The sequence below is a fragment of the Panthera onca genome, chromosome B1 (assembly GCF_046562875.1).
Source record: "Panthera onca isolate mPanOnc1 chromosome B1, mPanOnc1 haplotype 2, whole genome shotgun sequence".
Lineage (NCBI taxonomy): Eukaryota > Metazoa > Chordata > Mammalia > Carnivora > Felidae > Panthera > Panthera onca.
The window spans coordinates 192204144-192222317 of record NC_138342.1 but is presented as its reverse complement, the minus strand read 5'-3'; the positions used below and the strand labels follow the sequence as shown (position 1 = coordinate 192222317).

Genomic DNA, 18174 nt, shown 5'->3' with positions numbered 1-18174 from the left:
GAAAGATTAAGGGTCAAAATGAGATCCTATAACTTTCTTCTCAGTATACGTGCTGTTTCAAAATTATCTGTATTTTCAGCCCTCTTCTTCTTTTCTATTATTTTCTTTCTTTTTTTTCCCCCCTCTCTCCCTCTTTCTCTTATGGTAAAATTGTCCCTCTGGCCTCTCCTTTCTATGATCATGAATGCTCTCTTTCTTGCTTACTTTGGGATTTTATTCTACCAATGAGCTCCCTCTATTAGCCACCATTTCCCTTCTTTGATGTTAAACTTGCATTATTAGAAACAATTCCAGATCCTACTTTCAATGGTAAGTCATTAAGAATTAAGTGTTTTATTACAACAAACGCTCCTTGCATGTTTGAAATTTTGGGAACATTGGCACTACATGTTTCCTTGTAGTTTGTGGAAACTAGATTTCTTCCAATTAAAAGAAAAATAATAGAATTTCATATTTGTTTACTTGATCATTCTGATTTAGGAGATTTAAGTATTCTGCCCTAAGATAAACCCTTCTTCTTAAAATCATGAAACTAAGTAACTCTTATTTAAAAATTAGTTGAAATCATTTCAAGGAGTAAAAGAATACAAGCAAACTTGGGGAAAAAGTAAAACAGACCCACCTTTAAAAAGATAAAGCAGCTAACCAGCATTTTTCTTGAAAACTTTCTATCAGAGTTAAATGACACTACTTTTCTTCATATCTAACAAAGTGCCCGCATACCTGCTCAAATGTCCTTCATAGTTTAATTAAAACAAAAGCAACATGCTACCTCTGTATTTACTTACTGTTTGCACTAACTTGGTAGTCACCAAGTGACTATGTAAATTGAAATGTTAATTAAAATTAAATAAAATTTAGAATTTATTTCCTTAGATGTACTAGCCACATTTCACATGCTCAATAGCCATATGAGGCCAGTGGCTAACATACTGCAAAGTACACATTTATAGAGCCTTTATATCATTGCAGAAAAATTCTATTGAGTAGTTTTTCTTTAAACTTGTCAGAACCTTTATGTCCTCTTCTGCATTAAGTGATGAAAAAAAACTGGCTTAGGGAATTGTTAGGGAGGTTATATGAAATCATATACATGAGGGGTACCTGGGTGGCTCAATCGGTTAAGTGTCCAACTCTTGGTGTTGGCTCAGGTCGTGATCTCTCAGTTTTGTGGGTCAAGCCCTGCTGGGGCTCTGCTCTGGCAGAGCAGAGTCAGCTTGAAATTCTCTGTCCCCCCCCCTCCCCCTCCCCCACTCGCTTTTTGTTTCTCAAAAGAAATAAACTTAAAGCACATACGTGAAAACTCATCGTCAAATAACATTTGCTGTGAAGTTTTTATTCTTTGTTTTGTCATTTCTTAGTCTGGAATCTTCCATATTTATGGCTATTCCTTAAATTGAGAAGCAGGTAACTGGAGTAAAAAAATGCATGCAATTATATAACAAAACTGTTCTTCTGATTTTTTAAATTATTTTTATTTGAACTGTTTTTTACAATTTTACTTGCTTACTCTCCTCTTTCTCCAGGTGGTAGTCACTGGTTTTGTTTTTGTTTTTGTTTTTGTTTTCTGTTCATGAAAAATACCTGAAAGTTCTAGAATAATCCATAGGGATGCCAGATCTTGATTTTTGTGAAGTATCTAAAATAATGTTCTGATAGTGCTTGTTCTGAAAGAAAAGACTAAGATACTATAGACTATATAGCTATTAAGATATTTATCTGCAAGCATTGTACCAGTGACCAATAATCAGTTACTTTGTAAGGCCAACTTAATTTATCAGTCTTTGCTTCCATTCTCACTTGTGCCAAGAATGAAGAGGAGGAATATATATTCCGACTTCTTTATCAAGACAGAGAAGTCTAATGCATAGAACCAAAGCCCTACAAAAACCAACAGTGAAATAATAACCCTTTAACTTTGTACTAAGTCAGTGATTTGAAACTAGTTGGAGATGTTAACAGCTAAAAAACTGGCTTCTAAACTACTGAGGTTTGACTTGGAAATGCTACTCTTTCACCATAAGTAATTGGAATTCTCAGAAGAGTAATAAGGAAGAAAGGGGGAGGGAGGAAGGAACAAAGGGACCAAGGAAGAGAGACAGAAAGGAAAACAGAGAGAGGAAGTGGAGAGAGGAAGTATCCGCAGTCATTTCCAAAAGGCTAAACTGGTCCTAACCAATCCCTGTCTGACAGGGATCGACACTGTCTTCAGGATAAACTAGGTGGTTCTTCTAGTCTCTCAGTCTCCTATTTTCACAGTTCTCTGAGCTAAGCTCTCAGGGTCAAGTACTCCCAGGGGAAGCCAAAAAATTCATACATCCCTGTTATAAAAGAGCACAGGAAACCAATGAGTCAAACATAGCCTAAAATTAGCCTTACAGGTGCTAAATACCCTCTCTTGGGCAGCCGCCTCTTCAAGTAGAAAACAAACATTGATTAAAGAACCTAATAGAATGTTTTGCCTTGATAATTGCAGAAGCTGTGGGAAAGAATACACATTTTCCAAATCGAACTTTGCTAAATGAGGGTCAGTAGCTTTAAGCTTTTTATAGTAGAAGCTCAACCCTGTAGTAAGTGAATATTTTAACCACAGGAACACTGAAAATTCAATGATATTTTCATAATTGCAATTCGGATAGTCAATAAACACTGTAACCTGAAGTAGCTCACTTTGAAGAAAACTTGATTGCCTAGCTAAAAACATTGTACTACATAATATTAATAAGCCTAACTACTGAACTCTGAATATAATAGGACAATTACCTCCAGGAAGCATTAGTATTCATTATACCCAAAACATTAGTTTGTATAGACAGCTGCAGACACAATCCATGTAGAACAATTATAGTGCATCAGAGACATTCCGTAGAATGTTATTTGAAAATTTCTGCACATCTTTGTTATCTGTCTCAGTTCTTTTCTTTTAATAATGCCCAGGCTAAATAAGAAAAAAAATATACCTATATACAGATATATATATAGATATAGATAGATATAGATATAGATAGATAAAATATAGGTGAGGAAACATAATATTGAACTCTAAATGAAATGTGGTAATCTACAGGATATGAGTTTATGCATATTTTGTTTCTTGTGTAGTTCAAATAAGAAATATTTCAAAGAAATAATATTGTCAAATAAATGTTAGACATTAACGGAGCCTTACACTTGTCACTAAAATTTAAAGCATCCTCCTCAATTCTTTGACTTCACTTTGGGCTATCAGTTGTTCTTTGTGCTTAGTTGTGTATATTAATTTCTAAATATCGTAAAATGACTAAGAAAAAGGAAACATTATAACATTATAACCATTGTTCCTTATAGCCTTAGAAATAAAAGTTGGGGGTGTTGTTCAAAAAAGTAGTAAATACCACCCCAAATTCCTCAAATATGCGTGTTGCTTTGTAGAAACCAAACGTAACATGCAGCAATGACATCTCTCAAAAGTTCTAAATAATTGATCAAACCACAAAGAAACCCCAGATAAGTAAAGAACTATTTAAAGGGGGAAATGAGATAGCAGAGCATATTAAATGAAGAGAGTAACCAAAGACAATGTCTGTATCAGAAAGATCAAAATTGTACAGAGCTCCTTCCAACCTCCTTCATGCTCAGTGCTAAGGTATTGTAGCAGTGACTGGACTCTAATGGAGACACCTCAGATTTTGCCAACTGAGGGATTCTAGAACCTAGACTCTTTGAAATATATATTATAGGCCTTCAAGCAGGCCAACAGCACTGATGCAGAGAACAACTGGCATTGAGAAATCAGACAAAATCAAGTTTGAGGTTCTTGAGATGATGGCTATTCACTCTTTGTGTTCTTTGAAAGAGCATGTTTCTGCCCAGTGTAGTTAATTGTGTTTCATTTAAATCAATTCTGTAGTTATTTTTGTTGACTTTTAATTTGTGTTTTGTTATGGTCCTTTCAAAGGTTTCTAATGCTTCAGAATGAAAACCATGAGAACATCATGAATTTGGTTTAAAAATAACATGCAAAATATGCACTATACATCATCTCTATTTCTAGACACAGGTAAAAACAAGCTGACATGTGTTTTTTTATTTTGATTATAAAACAGTGATGCCAATTTTGGAAGATACAGAAATGTAAAATTAAAAATTGTACATCACTCTAATTCTAGCACTGAAGAGAATAATTGTAAACATTTTGGCAAATTTTTAAGAACCTTTCTCTAGGCATATGTGTATAGTATATGTTTATTTAATTTGTTTACTGAATATCATATTTTGAGCATTCCTAAATATAGCAAACATTCTTGAATGCTTGCTATTGACTTTATTAACGCCATAATTTATTTAGGCAAGGTAAGACAATGAGTTCATTTTCTAATTTTTGTTACTCTTTAAGTCATTCTGCAAAGAGTATCATATACATAATTTTTATGCCAATTTAATTTTTACATTTTTTAATTGAGGTACAATCGGTATATAACAAGGTACTGTTGGTATATAACATTATATTACTTTGAGATATACAACAAAATGATTTCATACTCGTATATGTTGCAAAATGATCACCGCAGTAAGTCTCTCACCATACACAGATATGGAAGATTTTTTTCTTGTGATGAGAAGTTTAAGGATTTAATCTGGCGGCAGCTTTGAAATATGCGATGTGGGTTTAACTGTAGTCACCATTCTATACAGTACATCCTTAGGACTTATTTACTTACAATAGGAAATTTGGGCCCTTTACCCCCTTTCATCCATTTTGCACATCCCCAAAGCAACCACCAATCTGTTCTCTTTATCTATGAGTTTTTTTGGTTTTTTTGTTTTGTTTTTTTTTTAAGATTTCACATATAAGGGGCACCTGAGTGGCTGTTGGTTAAGCATCGGAATTTGGCTCAGGTCATGATCTCATGGTCATGTAACCTCTCTGGCCTTATGTTTGTAGGATGAGAGCATACTTTTAGCTATATGAGGCAATTTTAATTTTTTTATGATTTTAAGTTTGTTTCTAATTCACATAAAATTCATTACTTTTAATTGATTCTCCATTATTCCATTACAAAAACAACGTAGATTTAAATAAAGACAAGTTGGTAGTAAGCTCATACTCTGAGTAGAAAAAAATGTGCAGATGAATAACTTGAGTTGAATAATTTTACATTTTTGGTTTCCAAGTTAGCAAAGTGAAGCAGAAATCATACCATACGCTTCTCAACAATATTTCTGTTAGGCGCGATATTGGTTTTCAGCAAACTTAAAGGTGTTTTACCTTCTTTTAGTTACTTGAAACTTGTAGGGAGAACAGATAAGCGGCACTCCATCCATCAAAACATACACAGAAATTACTCTTCTCTGATACTTGATTTCTACTATTGTTCAGTTCTTCTGGGTCTGAGAATGGAGATATGAGTATTCTGTACAAATTTGCTGAAGGATTTTATAGTAGCTCCTATGTCTTTATTTACTTTTCTTGGAAATGTCTGCATTTTACTTTAGACTCTGAGGACATTATAAACATAATTAATATGCAGCTACAGAGAAGCATATAGGAGAATAGCCCTGTTAGCCACCATTAAATTAGGAAGTGAATACAATGAATCAGCAAAGTAAACCAATGACAAACTTGCTTAAGAGTACTTGAAGAATAAAATGGGACTCATAAAGGATATAAATCAGAAGATAAACATTCTTGTTTTATACATTTTCTGTATGTATTTTCTTACATGTATTCAAAAAATCACCCATTCAATGTTTCAGGTTTTCCAATTATAAATAAGTTTATTATACTTAGTATATAGAAATATAGTAATGATTAAAATGATATGATAAAAGTAAAGTATCTAATAAAGTATTTGGAGTAATTATGGGAACTACATAGCATTTAGATCCCATATATTATAGTTTGTGCACCTGATGCAGAGATCCTCTCTCAAATGGTACATTGATGTAGTTATATTATCTAAGGTCAAAATACTTACAGGGAGAAAGAACTCACAACCTCTTGAGCTATATGTGTTTAATTTAAAAATGGGGGCGCCTGGGTGGCTCGGTCAGTTGAGCGACCGACTTCGGCTCAGGTCATGATCTCAATGCTTGTGAGTTTGAGCCCCACATCGGGCTCTGTGCTGACAGCTCGGAGCCTGGAGCCTGCTTCTGATTCTGTGTCTCCCTCTCTCTCTGTCCCTTCCCCACTCATGCTGTGTCTCTCTCTGTCTCAGAAATAAATAAACATTAAAAAAAATTTAAAAATGTCATCTGTTGGGGCGCCTGGGTGGCTCAGTCAGTTGAGCATCCAACTCTTGATTTTGGCTCAGGTCATGATCCCAGGGTCTTAGGATCAGTTCCTGCATTGGGCTCTTCACTGAACAGAGAACCTGCTTGAGATTCTGTCTCTCTCCCTCTTTGCCTGTCTTCCCCACGCACGCATTTTTTCTCTCTCTCTCTCCTTCTCTCTCAATAAAAAATAAATTAAACAAATAGCATTTATTACTCATCTATTGTGTATCCTCAAAAGGATACAAAAGAATTTTAAAGTCTTACTTTTATTTTCAAGTTTCTTACCATCCTTTTGAGGAGACAAGGTTGATACCTATGAAAGGGGGAGAAGATACCACATGGAGGTAACCAGACTGACATCTTCTGGTGAAATACTAAGCACTGTGGGAATTTCAAGAGCTGCTCTGGACCCATGTGGGCCAGTCAGGGGGCTTCATGATGAAGGTGGGCTTGCGGCAAGCCTTAATGAAGACTTTTCCTACTGAAAGAAAATTCAGAGAGGCAGAATTAATAGACTAAATACAGTAGGAAATATCAAGAATATTGACTATGTTGGAGAAAAAAAGATAAAAAATCAAGTTGCATAGTTAGAATGGGACCAAATTGAGCATCTGGAATATATATATATATATATATATATATATATATATATATATATACACACACACACACACACACACACACACATATATATACATACATACATACATATACATACATACTTTCAGCCATAAAGAATTCTTAAACCAGTGGGAATTTTCCAGTCAAATAGAACTTCTTTGGGCTTAGTGACTTTAAGGAAATTGGTTGAGACGGTCTGTCACAAAGTATAACATCTATTTGCCATGGATAACATTGTTCAAAATGTTGCTATGGGTGAATTTTGCCTATTTTCCATAGTGAGAATGAATATTTGTCTTTAAAATAACCCCCCCAACAAAAGGTAGTAATATTGATGCTGTGTTGTAATTCGTTTTTTATACACACAAGTCGATTAGTTTTTATTAAATGAAAGCATTCAGCATTAGCCATTCCAACAAGATTATATCTAAAGTGATATTTAGCGAGTAAAGTAATGCTAAATCATAATAAACAAGAACCTCTTTTCCGTATTGTATTAACGCTCCAAGCTTCAACAGTAGTCAGTTTATTTAACGTCCTAAAGAAACATAAGGTGACTAGATATGTGGTATAAAAGAACAAAACAACCGAGGGGATGTATATATTTATGAAAAAATATATTTATATATATTGGTAACTAACTGGAGACAGAGCCAAACATCCCCAATTAATTCAGCACTCTTTGGCACAATTGGCACTCCCTGCTGAGAAGAGGCCCCGATCTGAGCTAAGCAAAAGGTCTGAATCGGCTCTTCATAGTTAGAAAGATGTGCCTCCCCAGATGAGTATTACCGCACTGCATTCTGGGGGCAGCTAACATTGCAAGTTGCTGGTATCATACTCAGCTAGTCAGTAAAGAAAGATCAAAGCGTAACCTTTCCCCTAAATTTGAGAAGAATCTGGCAATCGTGGATTTGAGATTTGTACATGTGTTTGCGTGTGCATGCATGTGCGTGCATGAATGTTTATGTATGGGGTTTATGTGCCAAATTGCTGAGTTTGGTAAAAAGAAAAAAAAATCCGTAAATCTTTACTTTTGCTTTTATGTGGGAATGTGCACATTCAACATTTGTAGCCAAGGGCATGCTTTTCCACTATCCATTTGTATTAAAATCTGTTAAGGTTGCCTTCACATCTCTTAAGGCCTTCCTCTATTCTCCTACACTTGACAACTAAGTGTCAATTATTTTGGAACCAAATACATAAGGAATTTAAAAGAATCTTCCCGAGTTTTAGTAAAAAAAAAAAAAAAGCAAATTTCTTAATAAGAAGCTAAGAAATCAGTAAATCTGGATCATATTTGACTAGAAGGCAGATAGCTCATTTTATTCTTACTATCATATTGAAATAATAATTTGTTGGTATTTATTATAAAAATGAATTTTCATTGGTAATCAGGAATCTAATAGATTACTCTTTGGTAGTCAACAACCTCCTAAAGCCCTTCATCATTTTGTTGATAGAAGTAAGTATTTCATTAGCATGGATATTTGTAAGTTGTTTAAGATTTTTTTAGGGTAGAGAAGTTTTAGGATAAAAACTTTGCTTTAATTATCTTAAGAATTATTGTGTGTCTGAGAAGTGTTAGAATTTTACCTGAAATTATTTTCAGTACTATAAAATGGACTGCTTCCTTTCCCAATTCCTATGATTGAGTGTTGGATCGGATGCTTCCTCTGCTTTTCCATAAGCCCTCCAGGCAACATATGTTATTAAACCACAGACAGTCACCAGGGAGAGCCGTGAGCATGTGGGAAATTAGGGTTCCTAAGTAGAGAGAAGTTGGTAAATCTATAAAAGTGTGGATAATCGCTCTCTTGGGCCATCTCTCTACTTTAAATTATCCCTGTTAACCAAAATAAACTTAAGGAATCATTCCATGGTTAATGTGCTTTGATATATTTTGCTCAATTGTTGTCAGGAGGTCTGTCTTACATTTCTATAACAAATGTTTTCTCTTGGTACTCAATACTATTGATTTTGTGGGAAAAGGGACATGATCAATGAAGTGACAGTTGCAGCCTAAAAATGATTGGGGCAGGAAATATAGTAATGATGAGCTAACCTCAAAAGGCTTAGCTTTGAGATGCTTATCTGGACCTCTTGCCTCCTCAAAATTGGGAGGGAATCCTGGGAGAGCTACTTTTTGCAAGGATTCTGTTGACACATACTTCATGTCAGGTCAAAAACACCATAAGAGCATCTTTTCCACTGTATTTTAGCCGAGGGGCTATCAACTCTTAAAGGGCACCGTTAAAATAATAAACTTATATTCGTTATATAATGGAGAGAGGTGACTCCAAGAGGTCTTAACTTCAAGTTCTCTGAAAGGATCAAGTTCCATTTCTTACTCATTTTAAGGCAAAAAGGTGGCCATCCAAGAATTAAATGTTCTCTGCCATAGAAACATTAGTTGACAAGTATACTTTGTCTGTATTTATATTTATGGTAAAGTTTTTACAATTCCCGGTTTATACTCATTATAATTCTTGACCACATTTATACTCATAGAATTCTTAAAACTATTTCATTCACAGAGCAGATACTAGAATACTACAGTGTTCAGTAGGGACCATACTAGGTGCTAAGGATTAAACGGCAATGGTATGTATATAATCCTTTGCTTTAAGATATCCCATAGTTTATTTGTCCACACACATGACATTGTGATTTGTTAATTAAATCAAGTATAATCCATGCAAGAAGTGGGAGAGCAATTTTATATAAGTGTAGAAGGCCATTTGGGAAGCTTCTGAAAGAAGTACAGAGATGAGCATGAAAATTTGAATAGACTCTTGTAGGACAGACAAAAGGTAAAGGCAATATGCCTGCACAGGCACAAAAAAAGAGAACTCTCTTGGAAATGTTACCATTTGGAGCTCAATAATCCTAGATCATATAGGGTGCTTTGTAAAAAGGAGAAAATAGAAATTTGGCTAAAATTGGCCCCAAGTAAGGGTCATGATTGGTGTACAATCATCAGTGAAGGGTGTTAGGCAAAGGAGAAAGACAGCTGGACCGATAGGCTGATCTGGGTGTACTTTTAACCAAAGAAGCGTTGATGACTTTTATTGTATATCTCTATCTGTACCGGTTTGCCCCAGAATATACTTGGAATAGCTCTGAGAACTGGTGCACCTTAAAGGATGCTGAACTATTAATAACCTTCTTTCCAGTGATATGTTTGCATATTCTTGGAAAATATGAGCCATTTGACAAATTATGTAAATGCAACCAGCATGTGCCCATTGGATTAAAAATGGTATCATGAAAGAATTTATAGATGCCCCACACTAATCTCGTTTACTTATTTTAAAAATAGTGGACATTTTAAACTTCTTAGATGATATTCTTATGCTATGAAAACATGCTAACTAGTAGTGTGTTATCAGAATACATTGAACACTCCAGAAAGTTTGGCTTATCCTAGACAAAGGTTTGCCTATGTGGTATCCATGTTATAGCATTAAAAGGCATGGCAAAAAAACAAGGACCTTTCAAATCTATTTATTTAAAATTATGTCTTTGGATACGTGCTTTATAAATTGACTTTCCTCATTAATACATTTTGTAGTATGTTTACAAAATGCTACTCATTAAAAACAACAACAAAAAAAACTTCCATTTGTGAGCTGTGTGTCTGATACCCTGTCTTTTCAAAAATTAAGGAATTTTTGAGTATTATTTAGATATTTCATTGATATAAAAACTAAACACTTGAGATTGCAGGCTCACAATGCCTTAGGCAACCAAGCATATCAAAATATAGTGCACAGAGAGACTTTTACTACTCCTGCTATTTAAAGACCTATTTTCATGAGCTTATTAGCTACTAGTGATCCCGAAGGAGAAATACAATTAAAACTTAATCATACCAAAAGCCAGGATTCTTCTGATTCAGCGAACTTGTAATCTATTATATTTAGTAGTTTACTTGTAAATGTGTGAACGCTGCGAATGAGAATCATATAAATGGACTTCATTCTGTGGCAGTATCGCTCCTTTGAACTCACATCACAGGATTTGCCTCTTCTCTGTGCACTTCCCTCTACCATGCCCCCTCCCTCCTTTTTCACACTTTTCTGGGTTTTTAAATTGTGGCATCTCTCTTTTCTTTTGTGAAAGCAGAATAGCTTCTCTTCCCTTTAACTATCATATTATACCATTCCCTAGGTCTCAGATATGAAATCAAATCCTTATAAAATAGATGATGCTGAAGAATTTGAGCCCACATTAGCAAGTCAAGTAAAGAGTTTAGAGATATGTAAAAACCACACTCAGATGACCCTGTATTTGCCCAGGAGCTGGAGGTGAACAGGCAGATTTTATTACTCTGAGGACCAAGATGACTACACTGTTTCATTTGCAAATATTGATTCTCATGTACGTTCCTGCCCTACCTCCCTACCTTCACCATTGCCTTTTGTTATGAGATAGTCTGGGCTTTTTTTAAAGCCATGTAAAACAGGACGAAGCAGTGAGATGAAGGTTGGGAGGGGGGTGTGGGAACAGTTGGCATTGACTTCTGCAGCGAAGAAGTGGTTTCCAGTGTTTTTATTCAGGGGCTATTCTGCTTTTTTGCTGCAGAAGGAAGTCTGGTCAGGGCATATCAAGCATGATCAGAGACCCTGGGCAACCAGGGATCTGCTGGTCGTGTAGCCACTTTCCCAATTAGCTTCAATGTGCTGCTTCTGAGGGAACTTTGACATTCAACTTTGCTGGCAGCTGGTGCCACAGAAGTGGTCTCTTTATCCAGCAGAGACTCAAGACCTTCAAAAAGGAAAGGAACAATTTAATATTTTTAATGTTTATTTATTTTGAGAGAGAGAGACAGAGCATGAGCAGGGGAGAGGAAGAGAGGGAGACAGAATCTGAAGCAGGCTCTGAGCTGTCGAACCGCAAGATCATGACCTGAGCCGAAATCAGACACTTAACCACCTGAGCTACCCAGGGACCCCAAGGAAAAGAGCAATTTAAATGGTTTACGTGTTTTGAGAACAAAATTTGACACTCTCAACGGTACTTCTTATTCCATGTTTCTTTTATTTTGAGTTTACTGGTTTTACCAATTGGATTACTTTGAGGTGATGCTTTGCGGTATTTTAATTTTGATTCAAATTGTAATTATTTTTTGTGTTCACTCCTATCTTTCAATCGAGAAAAAGAACAATTCACTCTGGAACAGAGGTATCTCTCTACCAACTGAAGATCCTGTCTCATAATTGTGAATAAATTAAATGAAGACAAAATACCAAGGTCTATGGCCATAAAAGCAGACCTGTAGCCAAGATTGTATGTGCCACACAAACATATAAAGCTAAAGTAACTCATCACGACTTGTTTTCTAGGCGGGTCTACCAGTAGTTCTCCAGAAGAGTGAAGGAAAATCTTGCAGCAATGAGTCTCCAGGATTCTCTTGCTTTATTCTCACACCTTTTAATTTCTACTTTTTCCTTTTGGCCTCATTTTTCTTCTTGTTCTCACATCATGCCTATTCCGTCATCTTGCGATCTAATGTTTGGAATGTTTTGCCATTTAGCATTCTGAAGAGCGCCAAGCTCTCCTTCCTGTACAAGAGAGCTAGTCATTTCCCAAAGAGGCACCAATCACTTGTCTGGTTGTATATTCCTGATAGTGTCCATCATCTACTTTAGGCAAACTGGTTCTGAAAGCGACCCAACTGTGCGTCAATATATACTTAAGTGTTCAAAGATCAAACTTGCACAAGAGGGAAAAAATCCCTGTTCATTCCATGCGCCTTGATTACTTCTCTGCTGTGTACTGTATGCTCTTTTTGAAACTTGGGAGAATCTTAAGAGCAAATGAAACATACAAACCAAGCAAAGCTATATGCCTTTATGAGGCTGACTTTTCTGGCAATATGTAATAAACCATATATATATGGACATACTATATTATATAGGATTATACATTATATGTATATGGTATATTACACTATGAAATATAATTCTACGGTGAAGAGAAAACTAAGACTATGGTAAAGAGGATTGGTAGTGTTGAGGACAGAATGGAAGGTAGCTCTGTGTCATTTCTTAACCTGAAGACAAGAATTCTCTACTCTGAAGGTACTGTTCCCTTCATTTGCGTCTGGCTAAATCTCCTCTCCTCTCACATGTATAAGTAGGGTACCCAAGGGTTCAGTGCCGCTGCTGGAAAGGGATGTATGATTCAGATCTTTCCTCTCACTCCTGCTTGGGGGCATGTAAGATTAACAAGCCTTTTTTCTTGATAGTTCGTTCCTTTGGGGCCCGGCCAGCAATATGGCTGGAATCTGGGCATTCAAGGTATGGTCCTTGTCCATGATTATCACGAGAAAACAAGCCCCAAATCTGTACAGCTTGCTTCCTAGTTATTTTCCCACAACAAGCAACCAATTAAGAAATAGCTTGTGTAGAAGGCTTTAATTGTTGTTGCAAAGAGAAACAGAGAAGACCATGTATAGGCAAATAGTTAAGACGGGTGTGTGTCTATCCAGTGATACTTAGGGAGTGCTTATCAATGAACAGGCAGTGCTCTAAGTATCATCTCTTACATAAACTCATTTCTCACTTGCAATAACTTCTAAAATAGTTACTACTATTGGCATGCATTATACAGGTGAAGGATTTGTAGGTGAAGCATTTGTGTTAAGCTACTTGTCCTTAATCAACGATTATAGAAATCACTATTTCTATAATCTAAAATGAAATTAATGGCATTTTCCTCACATATATACATTAAGGATCAAGCAACTTTCCTATTCAAATAGCCCCACTTATAGTCTGAGCCATGGCTGTGACTTCTAAAACCTCACTTTTACCCTTTTACCCCTTTCTGGAATATTCAGGTTACATGAGAGAATTATCTTTTTTCTTTTTTCTTTTTTTTTTTTCCCCTGTGCTGTAGCTATCCCAATTTATCCAATTTCTCATGCATGTAATGTATCTCAGAGTCTCTTATTAATTAATTAGTAATCTGGGAAACAATATCTCCATTTATACAAAATACAAAATAATAGCAAATATTCACACATTTCGTATAGTCCAGGTATTGTCCTAAAGTCTTTACGTATGTTAACTCATTGTGACCTTTTTTGTAAGCATTACTGTTAGGGACTCCTTTTGTAGACAAAGGAACTGAGACAGAGAGCAATCAGAGCCCTTGCCAACACTTGTGTGTCGTGAATGGAGCCCAGGTTCAAGTGGAGACATGGGAATTCAGAGTCTGTGCATCTATGTCCTACATGGACCTGCTCGCATGCATTTCTGCCATTAAAAATGAGGACACTTTAGGGGCACCTGGGTGACTCAGTCAGTGAAGCATCCAACTCTTAATTTGGGCCGAGGTTATGATTTCATGGTTCACGGGATCGAACCCAGCATGGGGCTCTGTGCTGACAGTGCAGATCGTGCTTGGGATTCTCTGTCTCCCTCTCTCTCTGCCCCTCCCCCGCTCTCTCTCTGTCCCAAATAAGTAAACAAAAACAAAAAAAAAAAAAGAAAGAAAAAGGAAAAGAAAAGAAAAAGAAAAAAGAAAAGAAAAGAAAAAAGAAAAGAAAAAGAATGGTTTATAAAATTAAGTTTCATTATGGTGCAAATTTGATGACCTGTTCCGTAGCTTCGGGTTTTGGGGGTTTTACATATCTAGACAACACTGAGGCCAGGAGCATTATCAAACACTGACAGTCAAGCAGCTCTTTATCGGCTGACTCTTTCTGCCAGTCCAAATCACAACTGCTGGGCATGTCTCTCTGGTACCACGTTTTAGCCACATCTTAAGAACCGCCTTAGAACCCCACAAGTTTGAAGAGTCATGGCCATGCTAATTAGCCACAATTCAGCTCCTAGGCCTGCAAAACTAAGCACAAAGTATAAACTTACTTAGGCATGTGTGTGTATGTGTGTGAGTGTGGTTTTTTTTGGTTTGGTTTTTCATAAATCGAAACTCAGCTGTCGAAATCATATTTTTTGCACGTGCAACACTCGATCTCAGGTTATTATTTGTGACATACGATGGATTTGAAAATGACACCCAACTGCTCCTGGAAAGAAATATAATTAAAAGGCTTGGAAAACCTTTTAACTTTTAGTAATTGTAATCAGCGATACGTCTCTAGCAGTGTATTTTTCCTACAAGCTGTTTACAAAGGAATTGTACTGAGACCCACTTCATTCTGATTTGTTTTTCTCTTTTAATGCTGTTGAAACAGAATCTCTTCTCTGCTTGTGGAGGAAAATCTAATACGAGGCTTTTACAGATATAACAGATTGCCTATTATCTCATTCTTGCCTTCAGACATTTAAAAAGTACATAAATATTGAAAATGTTCAAGTGCCCGTTGAGACGTTATTACTGAAACCTTAATATTGGCAGGTATTTCATGCACTGTATCCTGCATTTAACAAAATTTGTATACTTCAGATTCACAGGTAATCTTAAAGGGCAGAGGAAGAGGTTGGTATTTTTCTGTTTGCCTTACCTTAACTAAGAAGGAAGTGATATGCCAGGGACTTTATTAATCACCAGAAATACTAGAACATACAGGTTATTGGAAAGATTTATTTAATCTAAAAGTACCAACATTATCTAAAAACAAATGATTGTGAAAAACAGTTGATAGATATTTTCAGCTTGTGATCATTTTTTCTTTTGGAATCTTTGTTCAGAGCCATTGGGTGTGACGGCAAGGACATAACAGAGGTTTCTTATCATCTCCATGGACTTTGCTTATCCGCTCTGCTCACTGACCTTGACATCAGACTGAACTACAGATAGGACGATTAGTGACAGTGGTCATAAAAGCTAATATTTGTTGAATGCTTAACATGTGCCGAACTCTGTATTAGGCACTTCACAAATGGTACCTCAGTCAATACTCTCAACAACAGCCTGAGCAAAATGCTATTAATATTCCAATGTTACAAATGAGGAAAATGAGGTCTTGAGATGTAAGTTACTTGCTCAAGGTGCCACGGTAAATGTCACCCCTGAATACAATCCTGGTCAATTTGACTTTAGAAGCCAAGTCTTAGCCACTAAGCTATTTGGATTAAATGTCTTTAAAGCCGTCCATAAGGCTTTGTACATCACGGTTTATTTCTGTAATGCTACTTAATGTAATAATATCCGATAAATCTCCCAATTGTTTTCCCACAAAACATAAAATAAAAGTACTGGGAAGCCTGGGTGGCTCAGTCAGTTAAACATCCAACTCTTGATTTCAGCTCAGGTCATGCGATTGAGCCCCATCTAGGGCTCTGTGCTGACAGTGTGGAGCCTGCTTGGGATTCTCTCTCTCCCTCTCTCTCTTTGCTCCTGCCCCCTCTCAAAATAAATAAATAAATAAATAAACATTAAAAAAATGTTTAAGTGCCAACATATTTTAATTCAGTCAGGAAAAATAATCTTCACTAAATCATAGGTGCTTCCGTGAAGTAATTAGAGGTCATTGATAAATTAGGTAGTAAGCTATTTTTATTTACTATTTCCTCTTTCACAGTGTTTAGCCTCTGCCCCAGTATGAGGTGAGCTATTGTAGACAAGAGCCTATTTGAGAATAACACCCTACACTTAGCAATGAATTAACATATCTCATAGTAAGCCAGATTTATTTACTGATTGGCCATAAGAAGTGGGCAGGAATATTAATTTCCTAGGGCACCCATAACAAATGACCTCAGACTTGGTGCCTTGAAACAACAGAAATTCATTCTCCTTCTGGAGACCAGAGATCTGAAATCTGGTGCTGGTAAGACTGCACTCCCTCCAAAGGCTCTAGGGGAGAAGCCTCGCTTGCCTCTAAGAGTTCCTTCACTTGTGGCTCTATAACCGGTCTCTGACTCCTTTTTCACAGGGACTTCTCCTTCCTTATGTGTGTGTCTTTTATAAGGACACTAGTTAATGAATTTTGGACATACTTCGATAATCCAGGATGTTCTCATCTTGAGATACTTACATTAATTGCACCTGAAGAAACCCTTTTCCAAAAAAGACACAAACACAAATTCTTGGCGGTAGACCATAGGCCTATATTTTTGGAGGCCTACTATTTACCCAACCACAGGGGAAAATGAAATATGAAGGGGTCCTTAGATTTCTAAACTGTGGACTAGAAGTTAGGTTGGGCCATTAACCTAAGTAAAGAATACAGAAAGGGAGACATGTGAAGAGAAAAAGAAAGAAAGTAAGTGATGTATTTTATTGGAGATGAATTGAGGTTGAGATACTAGTGTTTATATGTAGGAGTGCATTCACATTTTTGTTTTGGAGCTCAAGAAAGAGGTTAAGACTGGAAATACTGGTTTTTGAAGACTCTTCGGCATACGAGATGAAGCCATATGAGTATTTTAGTTTGGCTAAGGGGAGAGTGTAAATAACCATAGTGGGAAGAGAACAGGGTCAGAGAAAGAACACCACAGAACTTACTTTGCTTCCATTTGTTAAATAGGTAGAAAAGGAGCTATTATGAGAGACTGAAAAGGAATGTGCAGAAATCCTCTATTGTGTTAAGTACCTGAAAGGTACAGGCGAGGAATATGGGAAATCCAACAGAGGAAAAAAGATGCAGGAAGATGCCAGATAGAAATTGCCTATTTCATAATATTACTGGAAATCAGGTCTGTGTCTTGCTAATAAGAAGAATCACAGCAACATTTCACTTCTTTACTCACTTCGTTGAATGTGAACTTGTCAGAATAATGTATGGATCTCATACCTTTTCATTTATTTCTAGCCTTTTGTTTCACCTTCCAAGCATGTGGACAATAAGAATCTAGTATAATTTTACTGTGTCCCAAACTGACCAGTATGATAAATATCTGAGCCTGTCACTGTTAGACCTGACCCATGGTCCCTATAGACCAGAAGGTTCTGAGTGACTGATTTCCCTCTCCCTTTGTGCACATGAGCATAGTTAGTGATTCTGTCTATTAGACTAAGCAAGTAAACAAGCTTGGTCCTTTGGGCCGCAAGTATGACAGTGGCGGTAGGCTCAAGTTGTTTCCTGTCATTGTGTCGGCTTTTATTTTCCAACGATTGTTTAGTTTAGTTTTGATGAAAACCCAAAGTTTGAGTTTATAGCTTAAAAAGAGTACTTGTCTATATAAACCTTGCACTTAAACCTAATATTGGCAGCATTTCTCAAATGCGTTGCATTATTGCCCCCTTTTTACATGTGGCAATGAACACTGTAAACACTGTGTTAGTAAACACTGTGTTAATAAACACTGTAAAAAAAAAAAACACTTTTTACACTTCTTTCTCTGATCGCCACCCATCCATTAGATTTTAATGCCACAG

General features: G+C 36.2%; 1 long non-coding RNA gene across 2 annotated transcripts in view; it reads left to right on the top strand.

Moving 5' to 3' along the window:
* The window catches only part of LOC132691500 (uncharacterized), a 1565096-nt gene that overhangs the window by 1194984 nt on the left and 351938 nt on the right, over nucleotides 1–18174 (top strand). The window lies entirely within an intron of this gene.